General features: G+C 39.6%; 1 protein-coding gene across 6 annotated transcripts in view; it reads left to right on the top strand.

The window, feature by feature from the left end:
- The first annotated feature begins 3,533 nt into the window (after positions 1-3,533).
- The window catches only part of PPARA (peroxisome proliferator activated receptor alpha), a 42,125-nt gene continuing 25,567 nt past the window's right edge, over positions 3,534-20,091 (top strand). For 2 of the 6 annotated variants that reach the window (XM_082050307.1, XM_082050310.1), the window contains exons 1-3: positions 3,534-3,569; positions 4,061-4,275; positions 6,649-6,775. The gene's annotated coding sequence lies outside the window, so the exon portion shown is untranslated. Of the gene's footprint in view, positions 3,570-3,624; positions 3,836-4,060; positions 4,276-6,648; positions 6,776-18,326; positions 18,468-20,091 lie in introns of those variants that run through there. The other 4 variants (XM_082050309.1, XM_082050308.1, XM_082050311.1 and 1 more) reach the window with 4 other exon arrangements.

Below are 20,091 nucleotides of genomic sequence, written 5' to 3'. Positions count from 1 at the left end.
CTCTTTAATTCTGTTAGTGATCTCTGTTTATGAAACTTGTTGTTTTGTGATGGTCCTGCCACTTCTATTCTTTTAAGAAGAGTAATTCAATAATATTAAAATAATTTTCATTTAGTACATGTTAGTTCAGTAAAACTTCAGTAGTCATGCAAAGAGAAACAGAACCATGCATATGCCATTTCAGCTTATAAAATGCTGCCTGCAGTGCTTTGTCTCTGCAGTCCTGTTGAAATAAATACTTAAATGGAAAGGCTCTATTTTACTTATTATATTGACTTTGTCAGGAAAGTCCTTCATGATGACCCAGCAAAAACGAGGCACATTGTCTGTTAAAATCTCTGTCATCAGATCAGCAAGAGAAACCACAGCAAATATTTGAGCACAGGGTCAGCCCACTTCCTGCGTTTTACCCATAGTTGGAGGAGGTGGCGAAGACACTGCCAATTTTTGCTGGTATAGTCCATTTCCCAGACTTCTGAATGAGCCTGTGCTGACTTGGATCTGCTTATCTTCTTCCACGGAGTTGTTACGAGAGACTCTGTATCTGGCCTTTAAATAAGCGGAAAGGCGTTTTTGTTTTGCGAATGAAAACGTTCTGTGACAGAAATGCTGCGCATGACCGTGGAGACCCTGACAAAGCCAGCTGGCTACTGGAAAGACGGAAAATCAACGACTGCACACGTCTGGCTGCTTGTTTCACAACTGCCAAGCTGTTAGGCAATAGTAATATGGTTATTGCATACTAATAGAATATAACACTAATTAAAGCTTATTCCAGCTAAAAGCCTAGTAAATGATCTAATTTCTGATTTCTAAAACCTTGCACATATCAATAGCTAATGGATGTTTATGATATTTAGTTTGTTATTAAGATTTGAACTGCGATACAAATTTAAACAATCCAGTCAGTAATACACACTTAAAAAGCACTTTGGGTACAAAAGGAATCAGTACGATCTCCTGGGTAAATATTTTACATGTGGGATACATTCTACTCCTTCACTACTTTCTGCAACACCAGCCGTTCTTATGGACAAAAAATATGCAACTTCTTTAGAAGAAAACACTTCCAAGACAGGGATTAAGAGAGCTTTTCTCCATGTTTGGGAAAACACAGTCCACTTCACTGACCGCACTGTAGACAGAGGTTGCTACGAGGTTGGTTATTAGTGAGTGTAGGATGGGGAACCCACAGCTCATAAACAGGAAACAGCCCACAACTCATTTTAAATTCCAATAAATATTTTGTGGTTTTACTGCCTTTGGGACAGCGTTAAGAGTGTGAGCCAGGACAAGATGCATGAAATGTCTATTTGCCTCTCAGTAAAGCGAGCTGAGCTCAACAGCCAGGACGAAGCCTGGACAGCCTGGCATGCCTCTCCCTGGCAACAGCAAAGCCCTGATGTGGTGAATCCCTCAAAATGTGTATGTATTCCCAAGGCAAAAACCTGCAACCATACCAAGATCTTACTTGTGAGACCTGTCCTGCAGTGCTTGTACAATGTCACCTCAGGGACCAGCAATACAAGTACACACGCAAACAGACCTCCTAAATCCAGCCTGAAAGTTCAATATGGAAACTCAAATACAAGTGTTCTGATTCTCCACAGCTTGCTTGACAAGCAAGAGAGGAAACAGTTTTAAGAGCTGATCACACCCCCAAAGAAAACAAATACATATTTGTAACTGCACATAACCTTGTTCTGTTAGTGTGTATTTCAAGGGGGGAAGAAAAAAGAAAGAAGAGAAGAGAAAAGACAAGAAAGAGGAAAGAGGAAAAGGGAAAGAGGAAAGGAAAGAGAAGGAAAGGGGAGGGAAGAGAAGGAAAGGGGAGGGAAGAGAAGGAAAGGGGCGGGGAGGGAGGGAGGGAGGGAGGGAGGGAGGGAGGGAAGGAGGAAGGAAGGGAGGAAGGAAGGGAGGAAGGAAGGAAGGAAGGAAGGAAGGAAGGAAGGAAGGAAGGAAGGAAGGAAGGAAGGAAGGAAGGAAGGAAGGAAGGAAGGAAGGAAGGAAGGAAGGAAGGAAGGAAGGAAGGAAGGAAGGAAGGAAGGAAGGAAGGGCTCATCTGCTCAGATATCATCTTTTATGGAAATAGTCCCTTACCCTTGTTATCGGCTGAGCTCTGTTACCCACAGGCTGTGAGGAAATGTGTAGGTGTTAAAAATGAAAATTAACTTTATAAATGAATTGATTATTGTGACACTGGGTGTTGGCCCAGCTTGGGACAGACCTTGGAGCAGCACTACTGACTAAGAAGTTGGGCTGTGACCAGAAGCAGCTTAAAATAGCCTGAAAAAGCCTTAACTTACTGTAAACGTGAGGGGTTTTGCTAGTTTGTTTTCTGCTGTTAATATTGCCTTTTATTGGTTCATATTGAGGCATGATTTCTGGTGTTTTTTCAGTCTCTACCATTACTGTTGCTCCTGTATGGAGCACTCGGCTGTCCAGGTCCCTGTGCTTAACCCAAATTTATAAGAAATGTATGGAATTAAATACGGTGCTCACCACAGCATGGGCCAAGCCTCCAGGGCAGTGCTCTCTTTCCCTCCCTTCTGGGCTTGTGTTTCCATTTTCTGAGCTGTCACAAACTGTTTCCATTGAGAAAAAATTAGTAGCAGCTGCACAGGTGTTTGTCCTTGCTACCTGTGCAATAACCTTTGAAATAGGTCGTGGTGGTTTCTTTTCTTGGCACCCATGTTATTGACTACTCTAGCCAGTAATGAAGTGGTTTGGTCTGTTTTTTTTTTCTTTTTCTTTTTCCTTTTCTTTCCCCCTAAGGACAACATGAAAGTGAAAATGCAATTATATGATTAAAAAACAAACAAACAAACAAAAACACAAAACAAAAAACCCCAAACAAACAAAAACACAACCAAAAAACAAACCCCTAGTGATATTTCTTGTACAGTGATGACCACAATCATGAGGATTGTCGATAAATGTAATATGCATGAAGCAGCCAAAGAGCAGAAATTGGGGAGCGGGAGATGAGGAGGAGTTGACCCCCTTTTAAAACCTCTGTATTTACGCCTCTGGTTACCCTTCCCAGATTTAAGAGCTTCAGGGAGCCAAAGCCCGTTACAAAGCCCCGTTCAGGGGTTTGCCGGATTTTATTCAAGGATTTCGGGCTTTGCTCTGTAGACGTGACCCACGGTAACTTTTCTGAATGCGAGCGACCTTTCCTCAGCCGGCCGCACTCGGGCCCCTCTGCACCCCCTTCAGCGCGGGGACACGGCCCGGGAGGCGAACGCAGCCTTCGTTCCCCAGCAGCCGAGCCGGGCCGGGCCGGGCCGGGCCGCCCCTCCGCCCGGCGGGGCCGCGGTCGCCGCTGACGGGCGCTCCGCTCTCGCCCCGTCTCCCGCCGCCCGCCCCGACCTCCCTGCGCGCGCGGCGCCTGTTAGCCGCGGAGGCGCGCGGAGGGACGGCGGCGGCGAGAGGCGGGGTTGGAGGGTGGGGCTGTCTCTCCTCCTCCCAGCCAATCGTGCGCGGCTGTTGCGGGAGGTGTGTGCCATGACCTCACTTCCGGTACCTGTCACCCCCGCCGCCCAGAGTCAGTCAGGCGCAGGACCGGGGTATTGCTGCCCTCCTCCTCCTTCTTCCCCCCTGCCCCATCCGCACCGACCCCCGCCCGCCGGGCTGACAGCGCCGGCCGGCCGCTTCCCCTGCCCCAGCCTCAGCCTGCCGGCGAGGGAGTGCTCGCACGCTGGCAGCGGCGCTTGGCAGGCGTTGGGTTGCCCCGCGGCACCGGCTCGCGGCCGGGGACGCGGCGGTGACTACCCGACTTGACCCGACCCTGCCCGGCCCGCTGCGGCTGCCCGCGGCCCGGCAGCCATGCACGGTACTGCCGCAGGGAGCACCCCTCCCGAGCCCCCCGCCGTGCAGCGGCTGCCCGTATCCCGGCGGGGGTTCCGGCGACCGAGGGGGACACGGGGAGGGGGCGGAGGCGGCAGGAGTCCGGCTGGGTGACGCCCCCGCCTCGCTGACACGGTGGCGGTTTCGCTAACGAGCTGTCCTTACTCTTCTCCTCCCCCTCTTCTTTTTTTTTTTTTTTAATCTGGTTTAGTTGTTTCTATATCTGCCTCGTCGGCGCGTTTTGAAGCCCTCTGCGGAACTCCGGCGGTGGCAAAGGTGAGGAAAAGGAGTTAGCCGGCCCTGGGAGATGCTGTAGCTGCTCCTGCCGCTTCGTGCCAGCTGCCCGCCGGGCGGGGACCGCGGGGGGCGGCTGCCCGGGGTCAGAGGGGCTAAAGGACAAGCGAGAGCCGGCCCTGGCTTTTGGAGGTAGGTAAAAATCGACCTCTGAAACTTTGTGGGGAGGCTTCAGGGTGCTGGGGGACTGGGCAACAGATGAGAAGACAATGTGCTGTCACAGAAGGTACTGGTTTGCAACTGTCATGTCTCTTAAATGCAGCACATTTGAATTGTCCTTAACGTGGTTTGAGAAATGAACTTGGGCACTAGGCGGAAAATACGTGCTTGGAGGTTACTTTTATTGGCTTGGCTTGGTCAGGCAGGCTGTGCTTGTACCTGCTGATTGGTCAGAGGAGAGTCCCATATTCTTGGAGTGAGGAGTGTGGGTCACCTGGAGCTCCCCCCCGTATTTGCTTTTGTGAGAAAAACATGGTCTTGATTGTCACTGCGAGGCTGTCCACTTGCTTTCTGAATGGCAGTGAAAAAGAGAACATTCAAAAAGTAATAGAAGGGAGTGCTAAAAGCTATTGCTTTGTATTCATATTAAGCTTAGCACAACCTCACTGATACAAGTTCCTAAGCTTTGATAGAAGGAGTACAGGACTCCTCAGACAAGATTATCTGGAGTAATGATGATTGGCAGTTTGGTGACATTGGATGTCTTAATAGAGTGCACAAATAAAGATGTTGCATAGGTTTTGTTGGGAAGGAAAGTTTTAATCAAACTGTACTTGTATTGTAGAACATGCACAGACTTTCTTATCAGCATCTAACACTGGTTACTGGGTTGAAAATTGCGTGATCTTTGAAGGTAGCAAAACTGATAAGCTTTAAAAATTGTTTCCTTTAGAAATTCGGAATCACTGACTTAATATTGAGGCTACCTGGTCTCATGCTGAAGCTGACGGCAGTTGTGGTTCATGTGATGTGGTCACAAGTCTACTCAAAGCTAAACCAGTATCATAACCTTTGTGATTTGGCATGATCTAGTAAGCTGCTATTGGCTCTTAGTTATGTTCATTGGCAACTTTTTTGGATTTTAAGTAGCGCAATGTAGTGTTTCAGAAGGATGAGAATGTGCGCAGACCTTATCAGAGGTTCATAGAATGGTGTAGCCAGCACGCTCTCTTTCCTTCCCCATGTTTGGAAGGAACACTTGGCATAGCCCAAAAAAAAGTTCTTATCAATCTGCTGATGCCTTATGTTCACTCTCATCCTCTGCAATCAGGTGGCATAGAGAGTTTTGGCTACCTAGTATAACCCCTGCATCCTGAAAACGTTGTGTTTTTTCTACTTGCTTTTCAGTAGTTCTTTAATGTATTAGTTTTCTATTAATACCCTTCAATTCCCTATTTCTCTTAAAGAGCATTATGAATTTTAAACCATGGAGAAAGGGTTGCATTTTAGTTGTGATTTTGTATAATTATGCTTTTAATATTTTATGTGGCGAGTGTTATAAAAATATTAGAGAAGATAATGTGCTACAGGAGAGGGATATGCAGCCTAGGATATTAATCTTGTTCTAGGAAATAGGTCATAGTGCTCACTGTTGACCCAAAGTGGTCAGGGAAGACAACGTAATTTTTCTTAGTATGTTTTAGAAGCAGATTTACTTCAAAATTGCAAATAGCACTTCTTTTCTCTTTGTTTTAGCTTACCTGCTGAGATTTGAATTCTGAGTTCTGTTTCTCTTGCACATGGCATATTTGTCACAAGGGGAAAAAAAAGAACCCCATACTTGTCTTGGAAAATAAGTGAAGTTGAATTCGCATTTATTAAAAGTACAAACATATTTTCTTCCAGCACTTTTGAATTTTAACATTTTTAATTTAATCTGATTGTTTTTGCAATATCTCCCTGAATCTTTAATTTGCTTTTTATTTGAGTGCACAGGGGAGCTGATTTAGTCAAACTATTATTTGTTTTTATAGCTGCATAGGAATTTTATTTTATTTTATTTTTAATAGGCTTTGTCTATAACAGTAAAATATCTACCTTAGGGGAGTAAATGGTACTTAAAAGGCCAATTGCAAAGGCAACTTGTGGGATGTGTGTGAGTACCTTGGAAACCATAACTCCTCTAACAGTTTGTCCACATAAAGACTTGGACATTTGCGCGAATGCTCCTTCCAAGTAAAAGTATTTTGCTTTATGACAGATAATTAAAATAGCACAAGGCTTTCACTGCAGTAGTCTCAGTCCAGTGCTTTTGAGTTCATTCATCAGAATGATACTGGGATATACCAGTCATACGCCCTAGTTAGCTAGATGTCAGTGTCGTCCTGCTGTAAAACTAGGTATTTTATTAAAAGCCTCAGCCATTTAAAAATTAATTTTAGGCCAAGTTTGTTTGTTTTTCTGAAGAAGCATAGAGAAATTATATTACATGATATCAATACATAAAATAGTAAGCTGTGGAAAATTTTGTTGACTTTTTTTTTTTTTTTTTAAATATATATAAAGAAAGAATGTTGGCAGCCTTTTGTTGATGAAGAGCCATTCGTTATCACCAATATGGACATGAAATGGAAAGGGAACAGATTCTGGAAAACAACTTCTGTTTCAACTTTTCAAGATGCTGCATGAAGTGGTGAGTACATACGTGGACTGGGACCTATCTTGGCATTGTTTTTTAGCAACTGGAGAATAAACATTTGAGGTGGAATTTCTGTAGAGTGTTAACATATAATTAACTGACAAGGAAAGAAATGTGAGCAAGTAGTGCAAATAATCAGTTGATAAATGGAAAGTAGTAGCACAATCAGAAGAACAGGGTAAGTAAAATTTCCCTATGTTCTGATATCAACTGCTGTATTAGACTTCTGTGTAAAAGTTATATAAAGGCATTATCCAGTAGAATTCTGAATTCTTAATATTTTAGAAGTAGAGAGCTCAGCATTTCACAGGACCAGGTCTATAAAATTAAATATTGAACACATTTTTATGAAGTAGAATACTGAATATTCACTGAATGAAAATGTACTTATCTGGTAAGGTTAGGCTCTAGATCATCACTATCCTCAAAATAAAATTAAAATCTCTCAGTCTTAAAAAGTGTGATATTTGACATGTTTTAAAAACATTCAATTGGTATGAGCAGATTGTTGTGTGACCAGATTACATATGGAGTTGAGATGTTGCCAAATCTGATTCCGCTTCCTCATACCAGTTCTAATAGTTTCTGCTTATGAAACAATATTTATTTATAAGCGCATTGCATGTGTCTTTTAAGTATCTAGGGAGTATAATCTCTGTGTCCAATGAAGAGTTTCATGTGCATAGATTGATCCAAATTGTAAAATACAATTCATTGGTATTCTAATCCTGATTCAGGTTTAAGTTGTTACATGTTTTTTTGTGTTTGGTTTCTGTGTTTTAAAATGCTGTAGGCATAACTTGTAGAAAGGGGTTTTTACTTTGCAGATTGAAAGAGAACTGCCAAACAGTTTGTTCTGTGCTACTATATTCATCTACATTTATTGTTTTAAGTTCATGTTTTCTCATGCTTATGGAAACACTAACAGTGTGAGGTAGAATTGCAAGCATTTGGCAAATTACTCATCCCTTTTTAGAAATGCTGACATACTATCGTGGTTTTGAAAAAAATTATAAACTAAGAGATTATTCACTTAATGTTTCCAAATAGTAGAAGAAACATATTAAAAAATGGATCTGCCTTGAGGAGCTCAGAGTGTTTAGCAGCTGCTGAAGTTGTAAGGTTCTTTGGCATTTTTCCAGGCAGCTGAAATACATGTGAAAACGAGGTGATCCAATATTTTAGTATTTCTTTAGTCTATTTTCAGTTTGTTGATAAGTATGTAGAAAGAAACCAGAGCCGCTGTTTGGTGTGCAAATTAACTGCTGGTTGAGTAACTTCTTACTCATCTGTGACTGTATAATATCCTGGAGCTGAGAGCATTTGTTGTTGTGAGTAGTTCAGAATTTGATGTACTTTATGTGGCAAAATAACACCACAATCTGTCCTAATGTTTTTTAAATTTAACCAAAAAATGCATCATTTCAAACTATTCTACAGCCTGTGATTAAGGTTTGAAGGCAGGGCGTACTGTCTGGTTGTATTATATGTATCCATGCATACAGCACAGTTTTGCTGTCTGAGTAAGTTCTGTGATCTGCACATAGGCTTCTATTGCCAGTCATTTTCTGTTGTGCAAGTAAGAGTGCTACATGCCTGTTTTGTTTTGGTTTAAATAATTATTTACTGGAAATGACTGATGTAACAATTCACAGAAGAAAACAGTGAATTTAAAACAGACTGTGAGTGTTCAGATGGGAAGAAGAACTTTTGTCTATTTGCAAAATCTACTTGAAAGTGAAGACTTGAATTACTGTTGACATTTCTTAGCCTCCTGTTAGTGTTACTGCTTCAGCAAGAATGTTAAAAAGTGCATGGCATTAGAGTCATGCTGCAGGCTCACATTAAACAAAACAACCTTCTCGCATCTTTATTCAACATGTATGGAAAATGTTCCCTGGAGTAGTAAGGCTGAAAAACTATAATATAGAACCATTTGGATTTGATGGGGGGAAGGGAGAAGGTGGGTATTGTGTTAAGAAGCTGCTTTGGAGACTCCTGGGTTTATTAGCAGGCAGTGCTTGACGGCATTCTTTACAACAGGGCTGATGAATGCTCTGTTACAATGGTCAATGAATTCACCTGCTCTGATGTTAAAATAAAATAAATAAATAAATAAAATAAAATCAGTTGCAGCCAGCAAGTCGTAGTGAATATTGTTAGGTTGTTTGGCAATTTTCAGGGGAAGCTTACAAGAACTATGCATCAGTAGCATAAAATTTATGTTTCTAATGGAGGCTAGAACTACACTCTTGATGAAGGTCATACAGATAAGAATAATTTTTAGAACTAGCCAATGCAGGTATGCACAGAGTATTGGACACTGAAGTTTACTCATCAAGGTTGAAAATGGTTAAGTGTGGGGTTTTAAATGTGTTTTCTTAGCCTGTAGGTAAATACTTGGTTTTGAACAAGTGTGCTGCGTTGCAAGGGAGCTTGGGGTGGGGGTTTTTGTGAGTGTAAGATGCTGTATGGATGCAGTTTCACTATAAGAGAGAGCTATGTAAACAGGAAGCTGTTCTGTTTGTGATCATTTTTGACTAGTTCGTGTTTGGAAATATCGCTCTGTGAGTGTAACGTAGAATTATGTTGTTATGTTGAATATATGTGAAATTTAAAAACGGTCTAATGTATTTATTCATATTCCACGTAGCTGCCCACAGAGAAGAGTACATAAGAAATTGTAACTTTTTTACCTCTGAAATTCTTTTATATATATATATAGACAAATATATATAAAATTATTTATTCTTATCCACCTCAGGACAAAAGACTGTTCTGTGCAGTTAAGCAGGCCAGTCTGAACAGAAGTAAATCAGGTAGCAGCTTTAGTATATAAGTAACTAAGAGACAAGCAGCACGGGATACTGCTTTTGGAAAAAGCAGCAGCTGTACATTTTGTGTACTGTGCTTCCATAGAGATGTAACTACATAAGTAGGCCAATATTTTCAAACAGCTGTCAAATGTTCAACTTGAATGTATGTTTTGGACACCTTATTTTCAGCATACTGAGCTGCCATAATTCTAACCAAATTTACAAGCAGCTGAATTTTCTTAAGACTGTAAATCCTGTAATAACTCCTATGGAACTGTAATAGTGATTATTCTTTAAGAATATAGAATTGTTCGGTTTGCAGCTATCATTCATTTTATTTCTCTTCTACTTGGCATGCATGTGTATCCCTGCATGTGTTTGTATATATATGGATGAACTCGCACATGAGTAAAACCACAACAAAAAAAGAATAAGATGTCTCTGCATTGTGTTGTTTCTGATAGACCTGCAAATACGAGGCTTAAAGTGAGAGGTGGGGTTACACAGCATGGCCTGATGTGATCTAACAACTGTTGTTAAAGATCAGTCAGGCTCCCTCTTTGTGCTTCTTTGCTACCATCCATGTGTTTCTCTCCTACCTTTTTGCTTCCCCTTAGTGAGTCTGTTCAGCTCTCTCTAGCTATTTGTGTTTTTCCTGTGTTATGTTTCTACCCGCTTAATGAGCTGAACTGGTTTGCTCGTGCTGTGTCTACACACTAGAGAATAAAATATGCCAGGGACTGTTCTCTGGACCTGGAACAAAGTGACAAGATTGCGCGCACCTAACAGTCTTCCTCCCGAAAGGGGGTGGTCACACCTAGACTGCCAGTGCTAAGCAGTTTGCTGCTCTGCACTTGCTGTCCCCTTAACCTGGGCATTTGTCTGGGAGAGCGCCAAGATGATACGGGCCAACATGGTGTCAGGGAGGACACTAACAGCATGGCGTGAGCCTCTGCTCTGCCATGTTTTATTTACTATTATAGATGTGCCAGGGGGTCAGGCAAGTGCGAGAGCCAGCAGCGGCGAGATGGAGCTGTGTGGCTGGAAAGGAAGAAGGGAGAGGGAAGGTGCAGGGCTGACAATGTCAGTGAGTGAGGGAAGGGAGATCCTTTTGATCTCAGGGAGCTATTACGTTACTTAAGCTGGCTTGTCTAACTGTGCCCTTAACGTAACTTTATTTTGCAACCATCAACTTCAGTCTCGCTCTGTAGGGGCTTGTGAGTGCTGTGTCCCTGTAACTGTTTTTTTGAAGTCTGATTCAGTTGACTAAAATGCCTTACAAAGTTAATTAAAACTGGTATATTAACATACATATATGGCTTTTAAATGGGTTTTCTTATCCTGTTTCTTTCATTGGACTGTTGATTTTCTTCTACCTTCGTGTAATTCAGGTGCTTCCTTAGTTAAAAAAGTGGGGAGGAGAAAAGGGGTGGCAGGCAGGCAGGCAGGCACCAGCAGTGGTACTGTTGTTAATACAGGGCTGTAAAACCAGTAAATGGACGCTCCATGTCACATGAAGGATGAGCAGAAGGCTTAGATGTCAGGAAAATAGTTGCTTATATTTTGATATTTTTTGATCGTGCAGGAGTGTGAGGCTTGTTATCTCCATACTGTAGCAAGTGACCTGATTTAGAACTGTGAAGTCATGTGTCCCAAGTATATCCTCTATCTGGTGTGTCAGTAGCTTGGAAGTACAAGTACTTGATGTACATTTGCCAAAAAATGTACATTCATTGCATTCATACCTGTTGCCAAGGCTCTTGTAGAACAGTGCTAATTCAATGTAAACTTTGGGTTTGTGTGACACATCTATTGCAAAGAAAAACTTTTAAAGGTAGAAATTTCTAAACTACCAGAACAAAACTGAAGGCCTTTTTCTTAACAAAAAAACAACAACAAAAATTGAAAGAATTCTGTCTCACATTCCACTCTGGGTACTCGGAGTTGCTGCATGCCATTAAATCAAACGTAGTTTATTTTTAGCATGTTTATTTATTTATTTATTTATCTATTTGTCTATTTATTTATTTAAATGTAGTAGCTGAGCAACAAGAGCCTGTAAAAATCCTTTGAGTGAATGAGTGAAATTGTTGTACATTGAAGAATAAGTAAACTGCACAACTCCAGGTGCTGTTTATAGAAGACATTTAGATTTTGTCTACTGGTAGAAGACTATGAAAGCTAGCCCATTGGGATTACTCAGTTAATTTTCAGCAAGACACTTGCAAGCAGAAGGGGCCTAAATCTCTAATATCTTGTCTGAGGGTCATTCTCTTTTACAGGATATAAATTCTTCTGTTAAGCTGAATTTAGTTTATGAAATGTGTCTCGTTATTATGTCTGGGGAAGGGAATAAAGTTTATCAGTGAAATAAAACCACTGAAAATACACAGTGATGGTGTTCTCTGCTAAGGAGGCGAATTCAGGCTTCTTGAATCTCTTCCAGAAACAGATGTAAATTCCACTGTAGCTTTTCAAATAGTGAATAATCATGGTCTGTTATGTTTGGTGATGAATCATGCAAGGGGTTGCAGATGGTAAGAAAAGTGCAACTGTGCAGATACTAGAGGAGTGGAGAAAGAAGACTAGAGGATCTGAGGGGATGAAGGAGGTGATTTGAGGGTGGGCTGACATGGGCTGTGAAAGAGAAGGGTAAGACAGCTGAAAGAGTATTGAAGCTGAGTGTGCCAGGGTAAAGCTGAAACTGAAACCTGAAATTTAGGGATGGGGAGAGTGCTGGAGACTGAGAAGATTGTATACTTGAGGCAGAAAGATATTTTTGTTGATCTTTGAAGCAAAAGTTGCAACGTCAGACGCCAACGTAACTGGACTTTTGTCCCAAGCAGGAACAAGGAGGCCAGGCTTTGGTGTGGAAGTTAAAGCTGTAAATGAAAAAAGGAAATTTAGAGTCTTCATGCTCCTTTTGAAGGTATGCTGGTTGTAAGCAGGAGGCCTAGGGTAGTAACAGATAGAGATGCAAAATTGTGCGGTTTTTATTTTGATTGTTCTCAGCAGGACCTGTATAATGAGGTTGGAGAGACAAAATTTGGGAGTTTTCCAGGTGGAGAAGTTGTATGTGACCAGGTGTTCTGAAAAAAGAATGTTGCCATTAAGATACCTGTAAGACCTAGAGTTTTTACCCACAGGTCGGAGATCCTCAGCTAAAGTGAATATTTAACCACTATTTCAAGGACAGACAATTATATTTTTCTTAATAAAGTATGTGATGAGGAATCAAAGTGAGTGACTCTGGAAAATTGTAGAATACTCCAACTGCTGGCATAACTTCAGGCAGCCATTGTACTGTTTGTGTGTTCTACAAACTTTAGTAAAATGAAAAAGAAGTAAATAAAAAACTGAAAACAAACTCAAAAAAAGTGGGGAGCAAAAGTCCAGATCTATCTTTGAAGAGAGTTATGCTCCAAACCTGCTATACTGAAAACTGTTTTCAGGATTGTTTTCCCATCTCTTAGTCTAGCTACCTCAGGAAGCTGGGTATGTTGACTACGGTCTCCTGTCTTGTCCTCTCACCCAATAACTTTGAACCTGCAAGTCTTGTCAAATTTGACAGAAGAGTATTAGTTGCAAAGGCATTAAAGTGCCGTGATTTTTATCAAAGTTGGTAACTGGAAAGAAGAAAGGAAAACACGTTATTGACCCTACTGAGGAAATGGTGCAATATGAATTCATCAATTATCTGGTCTGTTTGGCCTGTCAGTTGCCAATCAGCACAGGAGCATGAGCGGAGCCAGTTGCAACACGTAGCTCTCACCCAGCTCTGGCGTGTTTGCTGTTTGCATAGTCAGTAGTTCAGGGACGTGGTGTGGGGAGGGGGAACTGGAAGTGTAGTGAGAAGGGGAAAGAGCAGGGAGACATCATTGGACAATGTGGGGTGACAACAGCATGAATATTTTATGTCTTTGGGAGCAGATCAATAGAAACTAAAGCTTTTTTATTGCTTTCTCCCCAAAGTTGCCCCTTTCCCAGTGTTTTAATGCTGGTAACAGTAAAAACCGATAGGAAGTCTACCTTTCAAATTTGTGTGCTGTCACAGCTTAATGGTCTCAAGCTTTAACCATGTTGTTTAAACTCACAAACTTAAATACCGCTTCAAAAATTCCACTGCTAGTCAACAAACTCAAAACTACTTGGTATGCATGAAATATTATATCATGTGGCAGAATAATAACATATTGTTATATATAACATGTGGCTTTGAATTAGGTTGTGTTCAGTTGAAGTTTTTATGTCACAGGAACATTCCTGTGTAAGCAAGGTTGAAATCATACAGGAATAATAAATATGTTCACAGAACAAATGACTAGTTAATTATTTCTTGTCCTTCATTGTATAGTAAATTTAAACTTAAGGCAGGTATTTTTATTTTTGACACAGCAGGGATTCTAAGTTCTAAAGAGTATGTTACTACCAGTCCTGCCAATAAGGAATTAGCAACAGTATATACCAATTACTTTCACACATAAAGGTCTGTGAATATAAAACAAAAGAGATTCTTCTATTCTAGTTTATAAGAACACATTTTAAGGTATCCATATGTACACATGAACCCTAAAGATTGTTGAAATCTTACCAGAGTTTTAGAAAATGCATCTAAGTCTTTGCTTGACTCTGTAAGTTAGTGGTAATTGTTTTTTATTTCTTTTCATAAAGATAGTATGTCTGAAATTTCACATTTGTTAGTAAGAATTACTATACAGCTTTGCTTGTGAAAGTTATGATGTCTTTCTGGATGGAACAGTCATGATGTATGTTTTGGAAGTTGGGGTTTTTTTTGTTTGTTTTTGTATCAAGCACGTGAGCAAGTAAAACTTCTAAGTTACAGAGGTTTATGTAATATGTTTAATGGAAAATGGCCAAAAATTCTGCCTGGCACTGCCTTTGTATGTATTAGGTTATAATTTTAATTGACAATTTTAGTTGCACAGATGTCCTTAGTTTGTTACTCTCTGAAGTTTATTTTTACCATATGTGGTGAAAACATACTCTACAGGAGACTTAGCAAGGACTTACATTTTATTTACTTCAGAAATTGATTATATTGGAGAGAATAATTTGGTCACCACACTAAAATGCAATTTGTATTTGCCTTTGCCCTCAGATACCTTTGTCCTTCAACAAATAAAGTCTCTGTAGAATATAAGGGTATGGTTAGAAAATTATTGAGAAGCTACTTTGGATGCCGTGATCACATGTGTATGGAAACAATTGCAACATTCCAATTTAGTCTTGAGGATGTAGCTTCCAGTGAGCAGCATGTTAGGACAGATGTGCAGTCTGTTTGTAAATGCTGTACACATCAGAGTCAACTTTGACGTCACTCAAAGTTCTTTCTACATATTATTTTTAGGGAAAAAAAAAAAAAAAAAGAAAGGATAATGGTTTAGGACACCTAATCTGTGCATGCAGACATAGTTTTTGAGTGATTTTTGGTCAGCTACTTTTCTTTCAAACTCTCTTAATTCTGGGCATACCACACAACCAAATTTGGCCTCAATCTGAGCACTGATTTCTGAAGTAAAGGTATTTCTAACTGTTAATCAATTCAAAGTCATTGCTTGTGTAATTAGCTTGTAAGGTATTCATACAGTATTGTAAATCTTATTAAAAACAGATGACTTACAAAGAAATGGGTAAGGAGTTTTGGGACACATGAGGAAAGAGCTTTGAGTTCATTAACATGGTAAAAAAAATATAGCAAATACTCAGATGACACATTTGTGTGAACGTGACCTTGGATCTTGGATCAAATAGCAAATACATAAATGTCACGTTTGTCCGAATGTGACCTTGGACTGGTTCAAATGTCAACCATAAATCAAATCCTAGCTTTTAATGTGCACGTAAAGAAAAGAGCCTCTTAAATGATGCATCAAATCTTTGTTTCTCAGTGGTTATGGTCTTCACAAGTATGTGTTCAGCAAACAAACGGAGTGTATTATTTTATGTATTATTTTAGCCTCATCGCCTACAACATGTCATCACAAATTACTTAGAATCTGTAGAAGTTTGAAGCACAAGTTGCTATGATTAACATGCGTAATCATTTGAATCTTATTCAAGTATGGAATAATTTGAGTGGAATATAAGAGCTACTTGAAGAGATATCGACCTTGAAACACATTGGATAAAGAGCAAAACCTGGAGTTTCTCTGGAGAGAGGAAAAGAAAAATGGAGAGTGTGTTGCAAGCATAAAGGTATATAAAACAGTGAAGTGGGGTTTTTATTAGAAACTGTATGGAGCTGTAGGTAGTACTTGTGGAACTGTATATGAACTCGAAAGAGAGCACATATTGGAGAACACAGGGTACTCTATAACAGTCGTTAATAAGATGTTGCCATGGCTTAGTTTCTTACAGGAAAAAAAATCTTATTGTTCTTTCGAATCTGTTAATAAAATATACTTGCTTCAATGGCCATGTGTCAAAAATGCTGGATACCATTAACTCCATTTTGAATATTTGCTTTACATGCATTAATCTGTAAGAAACAATTCTGCAAATGTAATAGGCCCAGGCAGGATCTCTCAGCAAAGCATATTTTAATAACGATTTTGCAAGACCGGGTGTTCTACCTAAAGGTAGGCACACCGAATAGGGCAAAAAGCCCCTGCTTATATCTCCCCAAAATCCCTGCCACAATTTCCCTCCCCTGTTCCCCATTCGTTGGGCACTTCAGGGTTTACAGACTATCCTGACACATACAATCCCCTTCCCCTTATCAATCTATTTAAGATATGGATTTCTGGTACTTGGGCTACAATTCCCCCTAAATTAACTTGTCAATACAGGTATCGGTATGTATACAGGTGTCAGTACATATTCCAGGAAGAAACTGTGTATTACATTAAGAATTCATAGTCTGATGTCTCTCAGTCCTTCCCCTCTAAATGAGTTTGTAAATACAGGTATCAGTATGTATACAGGTGTCAGTCCGTATTCTGGGAAGAAACTGTGTATTACATTAAGAATTCATAGTCCGATGTATCTCGGTCCTTCCCCCCTTCTGGGGTCAGACGCCAGGTCCTTAGCTATGTAAAAACAACAATTCTTCATTAAAAGTTTCTTACAATAAGTAATGTAATAAATTGAATAAACTTCCCTCATAATGTTGTCCGGGCTATATTTTTTTTAAATGTCATGTTAATAACAGTATGTTTATTCTGTAGATTAAGCTTGTAGTCAATTCTCAGCCATGTGTCAGAGCTCTTTATTTACTGTAAAAGTGGAAACAGAGACAGGATAAACAGAGGAAGAAAAAAAATTACAAATTGCCAGTTTTTCAGGATTTCTAGGCATCTTGACAATAGAAGTTTAAGCAAGACTAAAAACTTAAACACAAAGTTTTCCACTTAAGTCTTTGAGTCTCTTTTGACTTTAAGTCTTAAGCCTGGATTGTAATGTAGTTCAACAACAACAACAACAAAAACCACACACACAAACAAACACAAAAACCCAAATTCAACAAACAAAAACAAACACCCCCCCCCAAATCCAAACAACCATAGACAACCCACCCCCCCCAAAAAAAGACCACAAACAAAAAAAACCCCACCAGCCAACCAACTAATAAAACTAACAAAGACCCCACCAAAAACACTTATTGAAAAAAAATAGTAAAACAAAGTAAAAAGTTATAGGTTACCAATAACCCAAATATAACAGTATAAAGTTTATTAACTAATATATACTATTGACTGATACTGAAGTCCTGACTAGTCAACTCTTACAAGAATTTAAAGGATTCAGTAGACATAGATTTAAAAGAGAGATTCGAAAGCTGTACTTTGACGTATAGATACTTTGGATTTTAGTTTCAGTTCAGCTTTCACTACAAAGAAAAGTCAGGTCTTCCTATTCCTAATTACAGAAACCAGCCAAGTATTCTCTTTTTGGATATAAAAAAAATCACATTTAGAGGAGAAAAAACAACAACAACAGAAAAGATTAATAGAAACTTGAGGTGATAGACCTGCAAGTCTTGTCTCTGGAGCCTAAAGGCAAAGGTTGCAAAACCTTTATGTCCCACTGCTGATGAAGTCAAATCTGGCTCCTGTTGTTCAAGGCATTAGCAGTGGCTAATTTAAAGATGGGCTTCAGATCTCTGTACTGATAACCTGGAACTGTGGTATTTACATCTTAAGTTGAGCTCTGTCTGCTAGAGGTTGACTAGTCTAATGTTGTGGATCAAATACGATGAAATATATTCTCTGGCCTAATATAAGGTCGGTGTAAAAGTTATATATGTAAATGTAAAGTGTTCTCAACTGAATTCCTAGTTACTAAGTTCTTGAGAGGCTTGTTGAATTTAGAATTTCCCATTAGAAAGCCATTTTATGCTAGGATGTTGTTTTATTCTTTACAAGCAGCTGAAGTCTTTCTTTGAGCTACATTTTACTCTCAGCTTGAGTTTTCAGCATTGGAATTTCTATTTTATTTTATTTATTTATTTATTGGAGCATGTTGTTTCAACTCAGAGTAAATGTCTGTATCTTCTATTTCCTGGATTTCTGTGGGAGTTTTACTCCTGGAATGATGATGAATAACTGTGAGATGTGCATGATCTCCTCAGCCTATATGACAGTTCCCTGGCTCTGTCAAAAAATGATACTGCTTAATCTAATAGAGACGCTGACTGATCTGTAGAGCACTTTTCAGCTCTTATCTGGGACTGAAGAGGCTGTTTTACTTCAGGCAATGCAAGTGCCTGGTTTACAAGTCCAGGCTGTTGATACAATTGTCGGATTCTTCAGAGGGGATTCAGGCTGCATGGACATGTTAATTTGTAATCGTGGCCTCAAAGATCAGTTATGGCTCCGGAAAGTCCTCCGAGTTCTGCTCGACCCAAACATGTAAGTGAAGTGCTTGACATTAGGTGAGATGAATACCCCTCTTATATCTGTTTGCTGAAAATTAGTTTCTGCTTTGTAATTTTTTTTCTTTGTTAGTAATTGTGTCTGTTCTGTGAAGGTGAGATGATATGATATTTGAGATAAACCATCTACCTCCTGAATAGTTTTGTTGCTGTCCTGTTATTAGTTACTTCTTAAACAGCAATCCTGGCAAAACAAACAATTTTTAGAGCTATTTAGAGTATAATGACTGTGTTACATAGTTGAAAGAAAACATTGGAGGAAATTGTGAATCTGAAATCACAAATATAGAAATATAGAAAATAGCTGAAGAGTTTTAAAGCAGAAATGTTGCATTTAAAAGGGGGATGAGTGACCCTGTTCAGGAACTTATTTTTCTTTAATACATCATGGGCAATGAGACTGTACTTGAGAGAGTCAGGACCCATGAAGTAGCTTCTACCCTGCGCCACTAAATCTTGGAAAGAAGCTACAGGGAGATGCCAACAGGGATTGATGTTGGCTCAGTAACTACAAAGTAGTTGAATAGCGGCTGTTAGTGGTTATCTCATTGTTCTCTGTATTTTTCCAGTCTGTGCTTTCCCCACCTTTCTTGGCTTATTAGTTGTTTTTTTTCCCTTTTTTTGTCTGTTGCTGTTGCCCAAATTTTTGTAGCAAGCAGTGTCAATCATTTCAATAAGTATTTGGGGATTTTTGGTCTTTGTAGGTTGTGATGCTAGATTTGTAGATGCAAATGCTAAATTTTTAACTGTGTCTTTGTGTATACTGCAATTACAAGCAATTCAAGGCTGTCTTTTGTAAGGAAATGCGGTAACATTTTGTCTAGCGATCCAAAATGACATTGTATGTCTTGTCTCTAACTGAGTGTTTTTATAATCACATAGATGGAGGTTTTAGATTTTTGCTTGGGAGAGACATAAATGTTAAACAGATGTTCCTAGAGCTTAACATTTCTATTAATACAGATTCTGCATTATAGCTGCTTTGCACTTGAATGTTATGTAAGGAATCTTTCATATTTAGGATGGCTACCTGCTCTTTGACAACCTTTGTTTGTTTTCTGTGCAAATTAGTATTCTGATGTTATGTTTTACTGTTGGTGGTACTTTTCTTGCCCCATGGCAGGTGTTGCTTATATTAGTATCACTTTACATATGTTCATACTTTTAAAAGTGGTTTGTTCCAGGAAAAATGTGGATTTGAAGTACTGGCTTATAAATTACATTTTATCATTCTATTAAGTAATTTCCTTATTTTTTTCCAAGTAAAAATAACTGAACAACTAACAAAACAGTGACATCCTGAGAACTGAGATTTTTGTTATAATAGTAGCAACCTGCATGCCAAATATATAGAATCATAGAATCATTTCAGTTGGAAGAGACCCTCAGGATCATTGAGTCCAACCATAACCTAACCTAAATCTGGCACTAAACCATGTCCCTAAGAACCTTGTTTATGTGTCTTTTAAACACCTCCAGGGATGGTGACTCCATCACTTCCCTGGGCAGCCTGTTCCAATGCCTGACAGCCCTTTCCGGGAAGAATTTTTTCCTAATATCCAGTCTAAACCTCCACTGGTGCAACTTGAGGCCATCTCCTC

Source organism: Streptopelia decaocto (assembly GCF_964273445.1).
Source record: "Streptopelia decaocto genome assembly, chromosome: 1".
In the NCBI taxonomy this organism is placed as follows: domain Eukaryota; kingdom Metazoa; phylum Chordata; class Aves; order Columbiformes; family Columbidae; genus Streptopelia; species Streptopelia decaocto.
The sequence above is the reverse complement of the archived record's forward strand: the minus strand, read 5'-3'. Positions and strand labels throughout refer to the sequence as shown.